The following is a 14,302-nucleotide window of genomic DNA, read 5'->3' as shown; positions in this document are numbered from 1 at the left end:
TGCATTAGTGTATTTTTAATATCAAATCTCACTTATAACGTAGAAACACTTACAAATAATTCCCCTCTAATTATAGCCAACTGAATCACACACACAACTCCTTTCATAAATTTCTTCTCCACAAACTTTTTTCATGACTTACTCATACCATTGACAACATGCTCAGACTTTCTGCTTTGTCCTATACTTCCTCTTAAACAACTAGTAAGGCAAAAATTTACCACATAAAGGCCAGGCACAGTGGGTCACCCCTGTAATCCTAACACTTCGGGAGGCTGAGGTTGGTGGACTACTCGAGGCCAGGAGTGCAAGATCAACATGGCAAGACCCTGTCTTTCAAAAAGAAAACAAAATAAATAAATTTACCACATAAGATTCTTTCTCATACAAATTTATTCTCTTTTCTTTTTATGCTTTCTTACCAAAAATACACCTTTCTTTCTTTCTTTTTCTTCTGTTGTTTTCTTTTATATTTTTTTTGAGACAGGGTCTCGCTCTGTCTCCCAGGCTGGAATGCAGTGGCACGATCTCTGTTCATTGCAACCTCTACCTCCTGGGCTCAAGCAATTCTCCTGCCTCAGCCTCCTGAGTAGCTGGGATTACAGGTGACCACCACCAAGCCTGGCTACATTTTTGTATTTTTAGTAGAGATGGGGGTTTCACCATGTTGGCCAAGCTGGTTTTGAACTCCTGACCTCAAATGATCTGCCTGCCTCAGCCTTCCAAAGTGCTGGGATTACAGGCATGAACCACTGTGCCCAGCCATCTTTCTTTTCTTGAGACATGGTTTTGCTCTGCTGCCTAGGCTGGAGTACAGTGGCACATTCATAGCTCACTGCAGCCTAAAACTCCTAGGCTCACATGATTCTCCCACCTCAGCCTCCAGAGTAGCTGGGACTACAGATACACGCCACCATACCCAGCTAAATTTTTTTAGTTTATTTTTGAGACGAGGTCTTGCTACATTGTGCAGGCTGGTCTCAAACTGCTGACCTCAAGTGATCCTGCCACCTTAGCCTCCCAAAGTGCTGGGATTACAAGTGTAAGTCACTGCATGTGGCACATAACTTACTTTCTCTCTTTCCTACTTACTGGTTCCTTTCTGTCTTGTTTCTATTTCCTTCCTAAATTTATATTTTGAAATAATTTTAAAATAACCTCGAAATCAGACAAATGTACTCTTCTTATTCAATAAAGAGCACATTTTTGTCTTTCTTATAATTTTTTCTTACAAAAAACACACATTATTTTGTGTGTGTTAATAGACCCAAGTATATTTAGTCTTTGTATAAAATTTAAGAAACAACAAATAAACTTATATTCAGCAATTTGTTTCAGGTTTTTTTTTTTTTTTTTTTGAGACAGAGTCTCCCTTTGTTGCCTGGGCTGGAGGGCAGTGGCGTGATCTCGGCTCACTGCAACCTCCACCTCCTGGGTTCAACTGATTCTCCTGCCTCAGCCTCCCAAGTTGCTGGGATTACAGGCGCCTGTCACTGCGCTGGGCTAATTTTTTGTATTTTTACTAGAGATGGGGTTTCGCCATCTTGGCCAGGCTGGTCTTGAACTTCTGACCTCGTGATCCACCCACCTTGGCCTCCCAAAGTGCTGGGATTACAGGCGTGAGCAATCACGCCTGACCTGTTTCAATTTTTAAAAAATCTTATTTGGAAATGACCCAGACATTTAATGAGTATCTATTACTTAATTTAACATAATTTTAAGATTTCAAATTAAATGAAAAGTTTCTTTATAAATATTTATACCATTTACATTTACACAATTTAATAATTTATCTAGATTACTTATAAAAACTGACATATTAGACAAAGCCTAGAACCCTTTCAAATTATTTTGCTGTTAACCATTTTTATAGTCTGTGAATATCAGGTGTTCACCTAAGTCACAACTTTAAATATAAACATATAGGTATTTTGTCTATGACTCCTAAGATAAAGCTGTTTTCATTATGAGCAATATTTAATTAGTTTTACATATCAAAGAGTTACACAAAGATCATTCTGGTTTATGCTGGGTTTATAGTTATATAATGTTTGTGGACATCTTAAAACATCTAGTAGAGACAAATATAAAACTGTCTGACAAGTAAACCCTAGGAAAAATGTATGTTGATACTTCTTAAGACATCTGTATTTTTATTTTACCTATAGTTTTAAAAGCATCTTATAAACAATTTAGTTAAGTCCTGTGAACTAAAAGGCACTTGAATTACCACATATTTTATATGAGCACTCATTTATATAAGCCAATCTGAAAAGAATTTCTTTTTTTTTTCTTTTTTTTTTTTTTTGAGATGGAGTCTCACTCTTTTACCCAGGCTAGAGTGCAGTGGGGTGATCTTGGCTCACTGCAACCCCCACCGCCTGGTTCAAGCAATTCTCTGGCCTCAGCCTCCCGAGTTAGCTGGGATTACAGGCATGTGCCACCATGCCCAGCTAATTTTTTAATTTTTAGTCGAGACGGGGTTTCACCATGTTGGCTAGGCTGGTCTTGAACTCCTGACCTCAGGTGATCTGCCCACCTCAGCCTCCCAAAGTGCTGGGATTACAGACATGAGCCACTGTATCCGGCCCAACCTGAAAAGAATTTCTTAACGATTTCTGGCCAACCACAGCAGATTTGATCATGCAGACACAACATAATACATGTACATATGCACAAACATACCTAAACACACACACACACACGCACACACACACGAAGATGTTACAGCTTTCATTTCACAATTTTATTCATGAGATAGTAATACAAACTCACCAGTTTATAAAACATACTTGGATTACCGGGCACGGTGGCTCACGCCTGTAATTCCAGCAGTTTGGTAAGCTGAGGCAGGAGGATCACCTGAAGTGGAGAGTTTGAGACCAGCCTGACCAACATAGAGAAATCCTGTCTCTACTAAAAATACAAAATTAGCGGGGCGTGGTGGCTCATGCCTGTAATCCCAGCTACTCAGGAGGCTGAGGCAGCAGAATTGCTTGAACCCGGGAGGCGGAGGTTGTGGTGAGCTGATATTGTGGTATTGCACTCCAGCCTGGGCAACAAGAGCGAAACTCTGCCTCAAAATAAATAAATAAATAAATAAATAAATAAATAATGAATAAAACATACTTGGATTCAAGTTATGACAAAATTTCAGACAAAACTGGGACCTATTTATACAACCAAACAGTATTTGCCCCAAATAGGTAATCTAATGAAGGCTGTGGACCAAAATGTTGGGTAAAGCAATTTCCATAGCAGTTTGATTTTTTTTTTCAAGAGAATTAAATCGTTTATTGATTACACATGATAATGGATGATACACAAGCTTCATTCCCATCTATAATTTTATCTGGTACCATTATTCAATTTAGATATATTGCATAGGATGTGCCAACAATCACTTTTATAACCAATAATTCCATGATTTTGCTTGCGTAATCCCTTTTAATGGTGAACTTCAGGTCACAACAGTAACTATCAGTTCAACTACACCAAGGTTTCCAAAGACAATGGCTTCTCCACCCAAGCAGGTTGTATGTAAATTCCAAATAGAAACTGACATCACCCTAAAGGAATTCTAACTTCACACTGTTGGGGAAATTTACCAAGAAGGCTTCAGAGTAGACTAACTTTACACAGCACATTAAAAAAAAAAAGACTTTTATTCAGCGTCACGATCAGACTAATTACATTTAGCAATCAACAGCATGGGTGCAAAAAAAAAAATCTACATTAAAACCCTTTGTTGGAATGCTTTACACTTTCCACAGAACAGAAACTAAAATAACCTGTTATACAATTAGTCACAAATACAGTCCTTGAGTTTTTTGCCCATACACATGACTGTTTGTCTAAAACATGTCTTCTTTGTAGCAGCTAGGCCCTGCCACCACTGTACTTGGCTGAGTTCACAAATCTGTTGTAACCTGTAGCTTCCCTGTCACTTCTCTGGCTCTCCTCTCCTGCTAAGATTTGTTTGCTAATTAAAATCTTCTGCCACTGCCATAGCTACTGCTGCTGCTGGAACCGCCATAGCCACCTTGGTTTCGTGGTTTTGTGAAGTATTGGCCTCCACCGCCATAGGGGCCAGAGCTTCTGCCTCCAAAATTTCCTCCCTTCATGGGTCCAACATTTGAAGACTGATTGTTGAAATTGCCAAAATCATTGTAGCTTCCACCACCTCCAAAATTGCTTCCATCATTACCAAATCCATTATAGCCATCCCCACTGCCACCATATCCATGACCACCACAGCTGCCACCAAAGCCACCATGACCACTGAAGTTTCCTCCACGACCGAAGTTGACATTCCCACTGAAACCACCTCCACAACCACCACCAAAGTTTCCAGAACCACTTCGAGACCTCTTTGGCTGGATGAAGCACTAGCCATCTCTTGCTTTGACAGGGCTTTCCTAACTTCACAGTTGTGGCCATTCACAGTATGGTATTTCTGAATAACAATCTTATCCACAGAGTCATGGTCATCAAAGGTTACAAAGGCAAAGCCCCTTTTCTTGCCACTGCCTCGGTCAGTCATGATTTCAATCACTTCAATTTTCCCACACTGTTCAAAATAATCTCTTAGGTGATGTTCTTCAGTGTCTTCTTTAATGCCACCAACAAATATCTTTTTCACAGTTAAGCGGGCACCAGGTCTTTGAGAGTCTTCTCTTGAGACAGCTCTCTTTGGTTCCACAACTCTTCCATCTTGTGTGGCCTTGCATTCATGGCTGCATCCACCTCCTCCACAGTGGCATATGTGACAAACCCACAGCCCCTGGAACGCTTGATGTTTGGATCTCTCATTACCATACGGTCCGTGAGCGTTCCCCATTGCTCAAAATGGCTCCTCAGGCTCTCATTGGTTGTTTCAAACCTCAACCCTCCAATGAAGAGCTTCCTCAGCTGTTCGGGCTCTTTAGGAGACTCTGACTTAGACATGACAGCAGGGAGAAGAGAGACTTTAACGTCCACGGGCAGATAGCAGTTTGATTTTTAAAAAACTCCTTCACCTTTTTTTTTCTCTTTTTTCCTTAGTTTCAAATAAGTTTAGTGTTAAATTTTCAATGTTTATATTTTAGACAGGACTGGCCAAACTGTATAAGAAAAACAAAATATCTAAGTAGCTTTGTATTTTTTTTTTTGGAGACAGAATCTTGCTCAGTTGCCCAGGCTGGAGGGCAGTGGTGTGATCTCAGTTCACTGCAGCCTCTGCTTCCTGGGTTCAAGCAACTCTCATGCCTCAGCCTCCCGAGCCGCTGGGATTACAGGCATGCACCACCACACCCAGCTAATTTTTATTTTTTTGTATTTTTAGTGGAGATAGGGTTTCACCATGTTGGCCAAGCTGGTCTTGAATTCCTGACCTCAAGTGATCCGCCCGCCTTGGCCTTCCAAAGTGCTGGGATTACAGGCGTGAGCCACCACGCCTGGTTGGCCTTGTATTTTTAGTAATAATCTATCTTTTGCCAATCTGGGGTGTTTGACTAGTCAATGTGGGCAGGGAAACATTTTAGAAGGCTTTGCTTTGTTTTTGTTTTGACTTTCTCCTTTTGGTCCAAGCAAATTTTTTATGCTGGACAAAGCTATCATATTATTGCTCTAAGCTCAAGATTTTGATATATTTGATCTGAGTGTATAACTTTATAAACATTTATTTGGTTCTTTTTTTTTTTTTTTTTTATGAGACAGAGTCTCACTCTGTCACTCAGGCTGGAGCGCAGTGGCACGATCTCTACTCACTGCAACCTCCGCCTCCTGGTTTCAAGCGATTATCCAGCCTCAGTCTCCTGGGTATGTGGGATTACAGGTGTGCGCCACCACACCAGGATAATTTTTGTATTTTGTATTTTAGGAGTTTCATCATATTGGTCAGGCTGGTCTCAAACTCCTGACCTCATGATTTGACCACCTCAGCCTCCCAAAGTATTGGGATTACAGATGTGAGCCACCGCACCTGGCCTTATCTGGTTCTTTTTCTTTTATACTATCAATCCTTCAGTTATCCATTTCATCACAATATGCAATTATTAGTCAGGCAAACCTAGATTTACATTCCCGAAGATTTCTAGATTGTTACTTGCCATGGAGCTATTGTGATGTGTAAAGTCAATAATTTGAAAGAGCTTTAAAATCTTTTTTTTTTGAGACAGGGTCTCAGTCTGTCACCCAGGCTGGAGTATAGTGGCATGAACAGAGCTCACTGGAGCTTCAAACTCCTAGGCTCAAGTGATCCTCCTGCCTCAGCCTCTCAAGTAAGTAGGACTATAGGCATGCACCACCATGTCTAGCTAGTGTAAAATACTTCTTTTTTCTTTTTTTTTGATAGAAATGGGGTCTTGCTGTTTTGCCCAGGCTGGTCTTGAACTCCTGGCTTCAAGCAATTCTCTTGTCTCGGCCTTCCAATGCGCCAGGATTACAGGCATGGGCCACCACGCCCAACCTTTAAGGTCTTTTACTAAGGTAGGCTTATAACCAAAGTGATCCCCCCAAAATTTTTAAAGCCTCTACCAAAAAGAGGGAGGCTCAGCCTGAGAGAAGACTCACCAGGGCAGAAGAGGTGAGTTGCGAAAGTGGAGAGCTCAAAGGGCTCCTGTAAGTGCTGCACACTGGTATCGAGAATTGCCATATCTGTCCAAAACTGATCCTACTTCAGGTCCTGCTTCCAGATACTATTTGTGTCACTCTAAATTACAGAAAGGCTCTCTAAAAAAAAAAAAAAAAAATTATTCAGGAATAGGGCATTGCAATAGGAAAACGAGTGCCATAGCAAACTATGTATGTATTCAGGAAGGCAAAAGAAGACAAAAGGTTTCAAAGGAAAAATGAGGAGGATTACGGATTACATAATTGTTTTGAAATGATTATTCTAAACTACCAAGATCAACAACAGTGGTGACTGAGGTTGGACAGGTAGTTGTTGAGCAGATGTCCTCATAGAAATATTTTTTGTGTAAGGTTGTGATGGCCTTTGTGCAAGGTTGTGGGTTTTGCAGTCTTTTGATAGCTTTTGTTATCAGGCATGCAAGTGAGAACCCTCTCTTCATAGCCCTCCCTGGATCTATTTGTTAGGGTTTTATTTTCCTCTTTTTATTTTTTATTCTTTTGAGATAGAGTCTCGCTCTGTCGCCCAGGCCAGAGTGCAGTGGTGTGATCTCGGCTCACTGCAACCTCCGCCTCCCGGGTTCAAGCGATTCTCCTGCCTCAGCCTCCTCAGTAGCCGGGACTAGAGGCACCCACCACCACACCTGGCTAATTTTGTACTTTTAGTAGAGGCAGGTTTCACCATGTTGGCCAGGCTGATCTTGAACTCCTAACGTCAAATGATCCACCCACCTCGGCCTCCCTAAGTGCTGGGATTACCGGCGTGAGCCACTGTGCCCAGCCAATTTTTTATTTTTTTTGAGACAGAGTCACAATTTTCCTCCATCACCAACGCTGGAGTGTGATGGTGTGATCACAGCTCACTGCAGCCTCGACCTCCTGGGCTCAAGTGATTCTCCCACCTCAACCTCCCAAGTAGGAACCCCAAGTCCCCCAAGTGGGACTACAGGTGTGTACCACCATGCCTGGCTAATTGTTAAACTTTTTTTGTAGATATGGGGTCTTTCTATGTTGCCAAGGCTGGTCTCAAACCCTTGGCCTCAAGAAATCCTTCCACCTCAGCCTCCCAAAGTGCTGAGGTTACAGGCGTAAGCCACTGTGCCCTGCCCTTTTTCTAATTTTTAACACAACTGACTCCATTTTGATTCTGATAACCTTCAAAAGTGCTTGCTCATGACAGTTCAATAGTCAAAGCAAGCAGTTTGTTATGAGCTTTGACACTGGATTTGAAGAAGGAAAAATTGATACTAATGACTTACAATATTAGTAGCCACATTTCTAACCAGAACGGTCATTAGAAATAAGCATAAATAATAGGCTAGAGAGGAAAGCTTCCTATCACTGGATTGGGTTACCTTTAATGCAGCCTTACCTCCATAATGTTACTGCAAGGTAGATTGTAATTCACATACACAAATAACACTTCTGTATGTTTTGTCAAGGTGCTATGAAGATTTTTTCACTGTATTACCCAATTCTCCTTTTAAGAAAAGATCTCTGTCTCAACTTACTGTGAGATTAGGACTAGATACATTTGTCCTTTTTGTATCTAGTCCTAATCTCTTCCTTCCAGGCAGAGAGAACTACATAAATCCATCATTCCCTCATCACTCTGGCTCTTTAAATGTCCTGTAGCGTCAAGCAATCAAGTGTTACTTTTGCTATTGTTGATATATAAATTGACTACTGGGAAAAAGCTTCCCTGAATTATTTATCAGAATGAACTTTATAACTAATATATGAAGACATCAGCTATATGTCAATGGTCAACCTTAAAGATAGTTTTATAAAAAACTGTACAATTATGATATTTTTCTTTTTTGTTTTGTTTTGTTTTTGTTTGTTTTTTTGACACAGGGTCTTGTTCTGTCACCCAGGCTGGGATGTAATGGTGCATTATAGCTCACTGCAGCCTTGACCTCCCAGGTTCAAGTGATCCTCTGGCCTCGGCCACTTGAGTAGCTGGGACCACAGGTGCATGCCTGGCTAATTTTTAGGTTTCTTTTTTGTAGAAATGAGGCTTCACTATGTTGCCTAGGTTTGTCTTGAACTCCCGGCTTCAAGTGATCCTCCTGCCTAGGCCTCCCAAAGTGCTGGGATTACAGGTGTGAGCCACCACAGCCAGCTGACTTAGACTTTTTTTTTTCAATTAGCTATTCTGTATCTTGCCAAATGCACCAAAGATTTGAAGTAACTTTTGATGAAAACACAGGTACCATCAGACCAGTATAACAGGACCAAAAAACTGATCAAGAAATAGGAGCAGGAACAAATAAATAAGGGCTAAGAGGAAGAAAACACTAGAATTACAGAAACTATCTGAGGAACACTATAGCAATTAAGCCCAAAATCTGGTCCTGAGCGTTCCAGGAGCCAGAGTGAAGAGGGAATGATGGATTCATGTAGTCCTCTGCCTAGAAGACCCATAGGCCAAAAAGGACAAATTCATCTAGTCCTAATGTCTGACAATGATTTGAAAGAGAGATCTTTTCTTAAAAGGGGAATTGGGTAATACAGTGAAAAAATCCTAACAGCATGTTGACAAAGCACGCAGAAGTGTCCTGTGTGTATGCGAACTATAATTTACCTTGCAGTAACATTATGACAAGTAAGGCTGCACTGCATTAGCACAAATTAGCCCCTGCAGTCAGCCTCCTGGCATCCCTGGGCAATGAGAACACTGTCTTAAGTTCCAATGTGAGGCCGATAATTTCCTATCAATAAGAAAAGCCTAAGGCTGGGCATGGTGGCTCACACCTGTAATCCCAGCACTTTGGGAGGCCGAGGAGGGCAGATAACCTGAAGTCAGGAGTTCAAGACCAGCTTAGCCAACATGGCGAAAACCCGTCTCCACTAAAAAATACAAAAATTAGCCAGGTGTGGTGGTGAGTGCCTGTAATCCCAGCTACTTGGGAGGCTGAGGCAGGGATAATTGCTTGAATCCTAGAGGCAGAGGTTGCAGTGAGGCGAGAGCGTGCCATTGTACTCCAGCCTGGGAGACAGAGCAAGACTCTGTCTTAGGAAAAAAAAAAAACAAAAAACAAAAAACACCATGATAAAGAGTTTCTGTGCAACCCTGAACTATCCTTGGGCTGGATGCTTTGATTGATTGATTATCTGGCATCACTTACCAGTTCTTCTTCAGGTCATGTTGGATCTTTCTTTACAGGGTCCTTTCCAAGTCCTTTTCCCTGCATACTCTTTAACTGTCAGGGTTTGCTAGGGCTCCTGTTCTCTTCATCCTCTATTTGATTTCATTTGCTCATGGCCTTACCCACTGCTTTTCTGGTAATCCCCAAACTTATTTCCCCAGCTTATACTCTCTCCCATGCTTCAGATACATAAGACTTCTGGAGAAGCAACTCAAATTCAAAATGTCCAAAGCATCTTTCTTCAACCAAATCCAGAAGCTTCAAAGTCCTCCAGAGTGGTATCACATCCTGCAATGTCTATTGGTAGTGGGAACATCTTCTCAGGTCATAACTAGGGAATGCAAAGAATATAATTTTGTTCTTCTAAATTTTGTTCCAAAATTCATTTTTCTACCTAGCAGTAGAAACATTGTTTTTGTCAAGTCAATATAAACTCAGAGAATTTAAGGTTTCTCCTCTGCCACCTGCTCCCTCGGGTTACATCTAAAAGTGATGGCAGTGTTCAAGCAATTCGGGGTTGGGGTGTGGCAGGTTCTGTTTCTTTTTTTTTTTTTTTTTTGAGACGGAGTCTCGCTCTGTCACCCAGGTTGGAGTGCAATGGCACGATCTCGGCTCACTGCAACCTCCCCCGCCCAGGTTCAAGTGATTCTCCAGCCTCAGCCTCCCAAGTAGCTGGGATTACAGGTGCCCACCACCATGCCCAGCTAACTTTTGTTTTAGTAGAGATGGGGTTTCACCATGTTGGCCAGGCTGGTCTTGAACTCTTGACCTCAGGTGATCCATTCACCTCAGCCTCCCAAAATGTTGGGATTACAGGCGTGAGCCACCGTGCCCAGCCAGGGGTTCTGTTTCTTGATTCACCTGATTTATGCTGGCATTTGCTCAGACAGTGGGCTCCCTCTGGCCCTGGTCACTGGCTCCTTTCTCTACCAGCATCCACTGAGATGTCCATCTTGTCTTTGGTCCCATATCCACCCAGCTGAACGTGTGTCCTCATATCTAACACAGTAGCTCTTTTGTCATACCTGCTAGAGCAATGGGACACGGAAACATTTCAGATGCCTTCCTATGCCACACTGGAGCCCCAAGAAATGGGTGGGGCCCCTCTTAGCTTAAAAACACCATGTTGTCATTTCCACTCTGTGGCTGCTGCATCACCCTGGCCCAAAGATACTCTTCTGTAGGTCACACCTGGAACTTGAAGCATGGGCGTCCTCTGCTCTTCAATCTCCTATCCTGTCTGAAGGTTCACTTTTTTACCCTCCCTGCTACCATCTAAGGCTGATGTACCGGGCAACCAGGGAGAGGAGGTTGTGCTCAGGGCCCCTCCATAGTGATATGTGCCACCCTCTCATTTCCTTCCACTCTCCCTCCTTGCTACATGGGAGGTGTCACTTAAAAAAAAAAAATCTCATTTGAGGTGGGAAATTCAAAAGTAGAGAACTGACCCTTTCATTACTATGGTAATAACCCAAACCTGAGGGCCAAGTGAGTAGAATACATTTGTTGAAAGGAACAATAAATGCCAGGAAAGCAGCAGAAATCCAAATTTCAAAATATCATCCCATCACATACCTCTTGAACATCTCTCATATTCAGTTCAGCTGTTTTTGCATCATTTACAGTTTTCTGTGTCTCTTACCTGGATTGCTACAATAAAAAAAAAAAAACAACTTCCTGAATATGGTTTTCTATAAGCTTTCTGAAGAAACTATTATTAATTTTTATAAAGACGAGGTCTCACAATGTTGCCCAGGCTGGTCTTGAACTCCAGGGTTCAAGCAATCTTTCCACCTTGGCCTCCCAAAGTCCTGGGATTACAGGCATGAGCCACTGCACCTGGCCTTCCATAAACCCTTTTTTTTTTCTTTTTTTTTTTTTAAGACGGAGTCTCACTCTGTCACCCAGGCTAGAGAGCGGTGGTGTGATTTCGGCTCACTGCGATCTCTGCCTCCTGGGTTAGTGATTCTCATGTCTCAGTCTCCTGAGTAGCTGGAATTATAGGCAAGTGCCACCATGCCTGGCAAATTTTTGTCCTTTTAGTAGACAGGGTTCCATCATGTTGGCCAGGCTGGTCTCAAACTCCTGACCTCAAGTGATTCGTCCACCTCGGCCTCCCAAAGTGCTGGGATTATATGCATGAGCCACCACGCCTGGCCCCATAAGCTTTCTTTAGGCCATTCTTGATGCTGTAGCCAGAATGTTTTACTGTCTCTAAAATGTGCATCCAGTCATGCTATGTCTCCTCCTCAGAGGCTTCAGTGGCTTTCCACTGCCTTTGGGAAAAGTCAGAAGTGCTGAGGACATGAAACAAAGTCCATAGTCTGGACTCTGTATGACGTGTTTTCTCTGATTCTCCAAGCTCAGCTAGACTGTATGTCAGCACTGTGAATTCAAATGTGTGGCTTGCTTTCCTCCATCACTCCAATCTTCAAAGTGAACATCTATTCATCTTTCACACTTAGTTCCAATGTTACCTTCTCAGTGACACTGGCTAATTCTCTCCTGTGTATATTCCTTTCATAACAGCATTGATGTCTGATTGTTTCTTGGTTAACATGTATGCTTCCCTCATTAGATTATAAGCTTCTTGAGGATAGGACTGTTGTCTTCCCATCTTTGCATTCCAGTGCCTGGCATTGTACCTAGTGACACTGTAGGTATTCACAAGATGTTTGACTGAATAGCCAACTGGCAGAGGATGCTTTCGGAAGCAAAGCCACCAATTGGGAGACAAAAGGCTCTTGACATGAGAGAGAGAAATGTCTGGATATACTGGGGTTCAAACATTTCCCTATTCCTTCTTTCCTTTTTAATCCTACCTTTTACTTTCCCACTTTGAAGGCTACAAAGCACAGGACTTTGGGTTTTAAACTTGGTGATCCCCAAGCATCTCCAGATGGTGACACCATACAATAGTTGAAAGATCAAGTCACTGAGCAAAGGTTAAAATTTACATGTGGTGGCCGGGTGTGGTGGCTCACGCCTGTAATCCCAGCACTTTGGGAGGCCAAGGCGGGTGGATCACTTGAGGTCAGGAGTTCAAGACCAACCTGGCCAACATGGCGAAACCCCGTCTCTACTAAATATACAAAAATAAGCTGGGTATGGCGGTGCGCACCTGTAATCCCAGCTACTCGGGAGGCTGAGGCAAGAGAATCCGAATCCTTTGAACCTGGGAGGCAGAGGTTGCAGTGAGCTGAGATTTTGCCACTGCACTCCAGCTCGGGCAACACAGCCAGACTCTATCTCAAAAACAAAACAAAACAAAACAAAACAAAACAAAACAAAACAAAAAAAACAGAAAAAAAAAAATTACATGTGGAGTCTTCTCTTTCCTAAGGCAGTAAACATGTACAGTCATTTAACACATTTATTGTGCAATTATTATGTCCAAAGTATGTTGCTAGATGTTTAATTTGGAAAGATTTTCATCAAAGCTAGTAAAACTTATTTTTGAGTTTTAGTTTTCAGGAACATTTGTTCATCTGCAGTTCATTCTCCCCAGTGAGAGAAGACATTAGAAGCACTGCAAGACATTTGGTGACTGGGTACTAATTATTCCTGAATATTGCTAACATTTAACAAGTAGCCTCAAGGTGGAGAAGAAGTGGGTAGGATGAAAATGAAAAGAAAAAATATTGAAATGTTTAAATAAATCATATATAGCCGTAAAATGAAATAATACTCTGAAGGAGTTAGGAGGAATAAGGTTGATCTGTATGTATCAACTTGGACAGATCGTCTAATAAGATTAAGTTAAAAAAGGCAAATTGTAGAATAAAACATACTATATAAAATTTATGACTCTTTGCCCTCCAAAACTACATGTTTCTATAAGTACATACATATTGTATACAAATGCATATAAAATGCTGAAAGGATAGACATTAAAGAGCTTATAGTAACAGTTTTTAGGGATAGAACTGAGAGGTCAAGGATGACTTTTGCTTTACCTGTATTATTAAAAACAATTACAAAAAGAAAGTATACATGAACCACTTACATAATTAAAATTAAACTTGTTTCTCCTAAAAAAAAAAAAAAAGGTAGGGTGAAATTCGAAGACATAATACTATTGTGAAATGGAAAACCATTCGATCCCTCTCGTTAAGTGATAGATAGATAAATATTGAAAACTGATAAACTTTTGTACCTGCCTTCCTAAAAAATACCCACAGGTCAGTTCAGGCATGATGGAGAAAGGCGCAGAGGAGGTAGAGGACCTGTTTTTTTCCTGGTTCTGCCTCTTGTTTGGCCGATCACTTTATCTTGCTGAACCTCAGACTCCCCATCTATAAAATGGGGATAACAATTTAACACTGAGGTCATGAAATTGTATGAAAACTGTTGTGAGACGGAGTAGTTGGCCATGCACCATAGACTACGTAGTTCTATGCTTTGTATTATTATGTATAATGCTGAGATTTTAATGCATAGATTGTAATTATAAAATAAAGGCTCTGCTACAGGAGACCACTATTAATCACTAAGTAGAAAAATATAAACAAAAGTTGTTTAAAAGTTAGACTTTATTAGAA

General features: G+C 41.4%; 1 pseudogene; it reads right to left on the bottom strand.

Annotated features, from left to right (window-relative positions):
- Positions 1-3,886: 3,886 nt before the first annotated feature.
- LOC103223656 (heterogeneous nuclear ribonucleoprotein A1-like) lies at positions 3,887-5,640 on the bottom strand (annotated as a pseudogene).
- Positions 5,641-14,302: the final 8,662 nt, after the last annotated feature.

Source organism: Chlorocebus sabaeus, chromosome 4 (assembly GCF_047675955.1).
Source record: "Chlorocebus sabaeus isolate Y175 chromosome 4, mChlSab1.0.hap1, whole genome shotgun sequence".
Lineage (NCBI taxonomy): Eukaryota > Metazoa > Chordata > Mammalia > Primates > Cercopithecidae > Chlorocebus > Chlorocebus sabaeus.
This window is presented reverse-complemented; position numbering and strand designations above follow the sequence as displayed.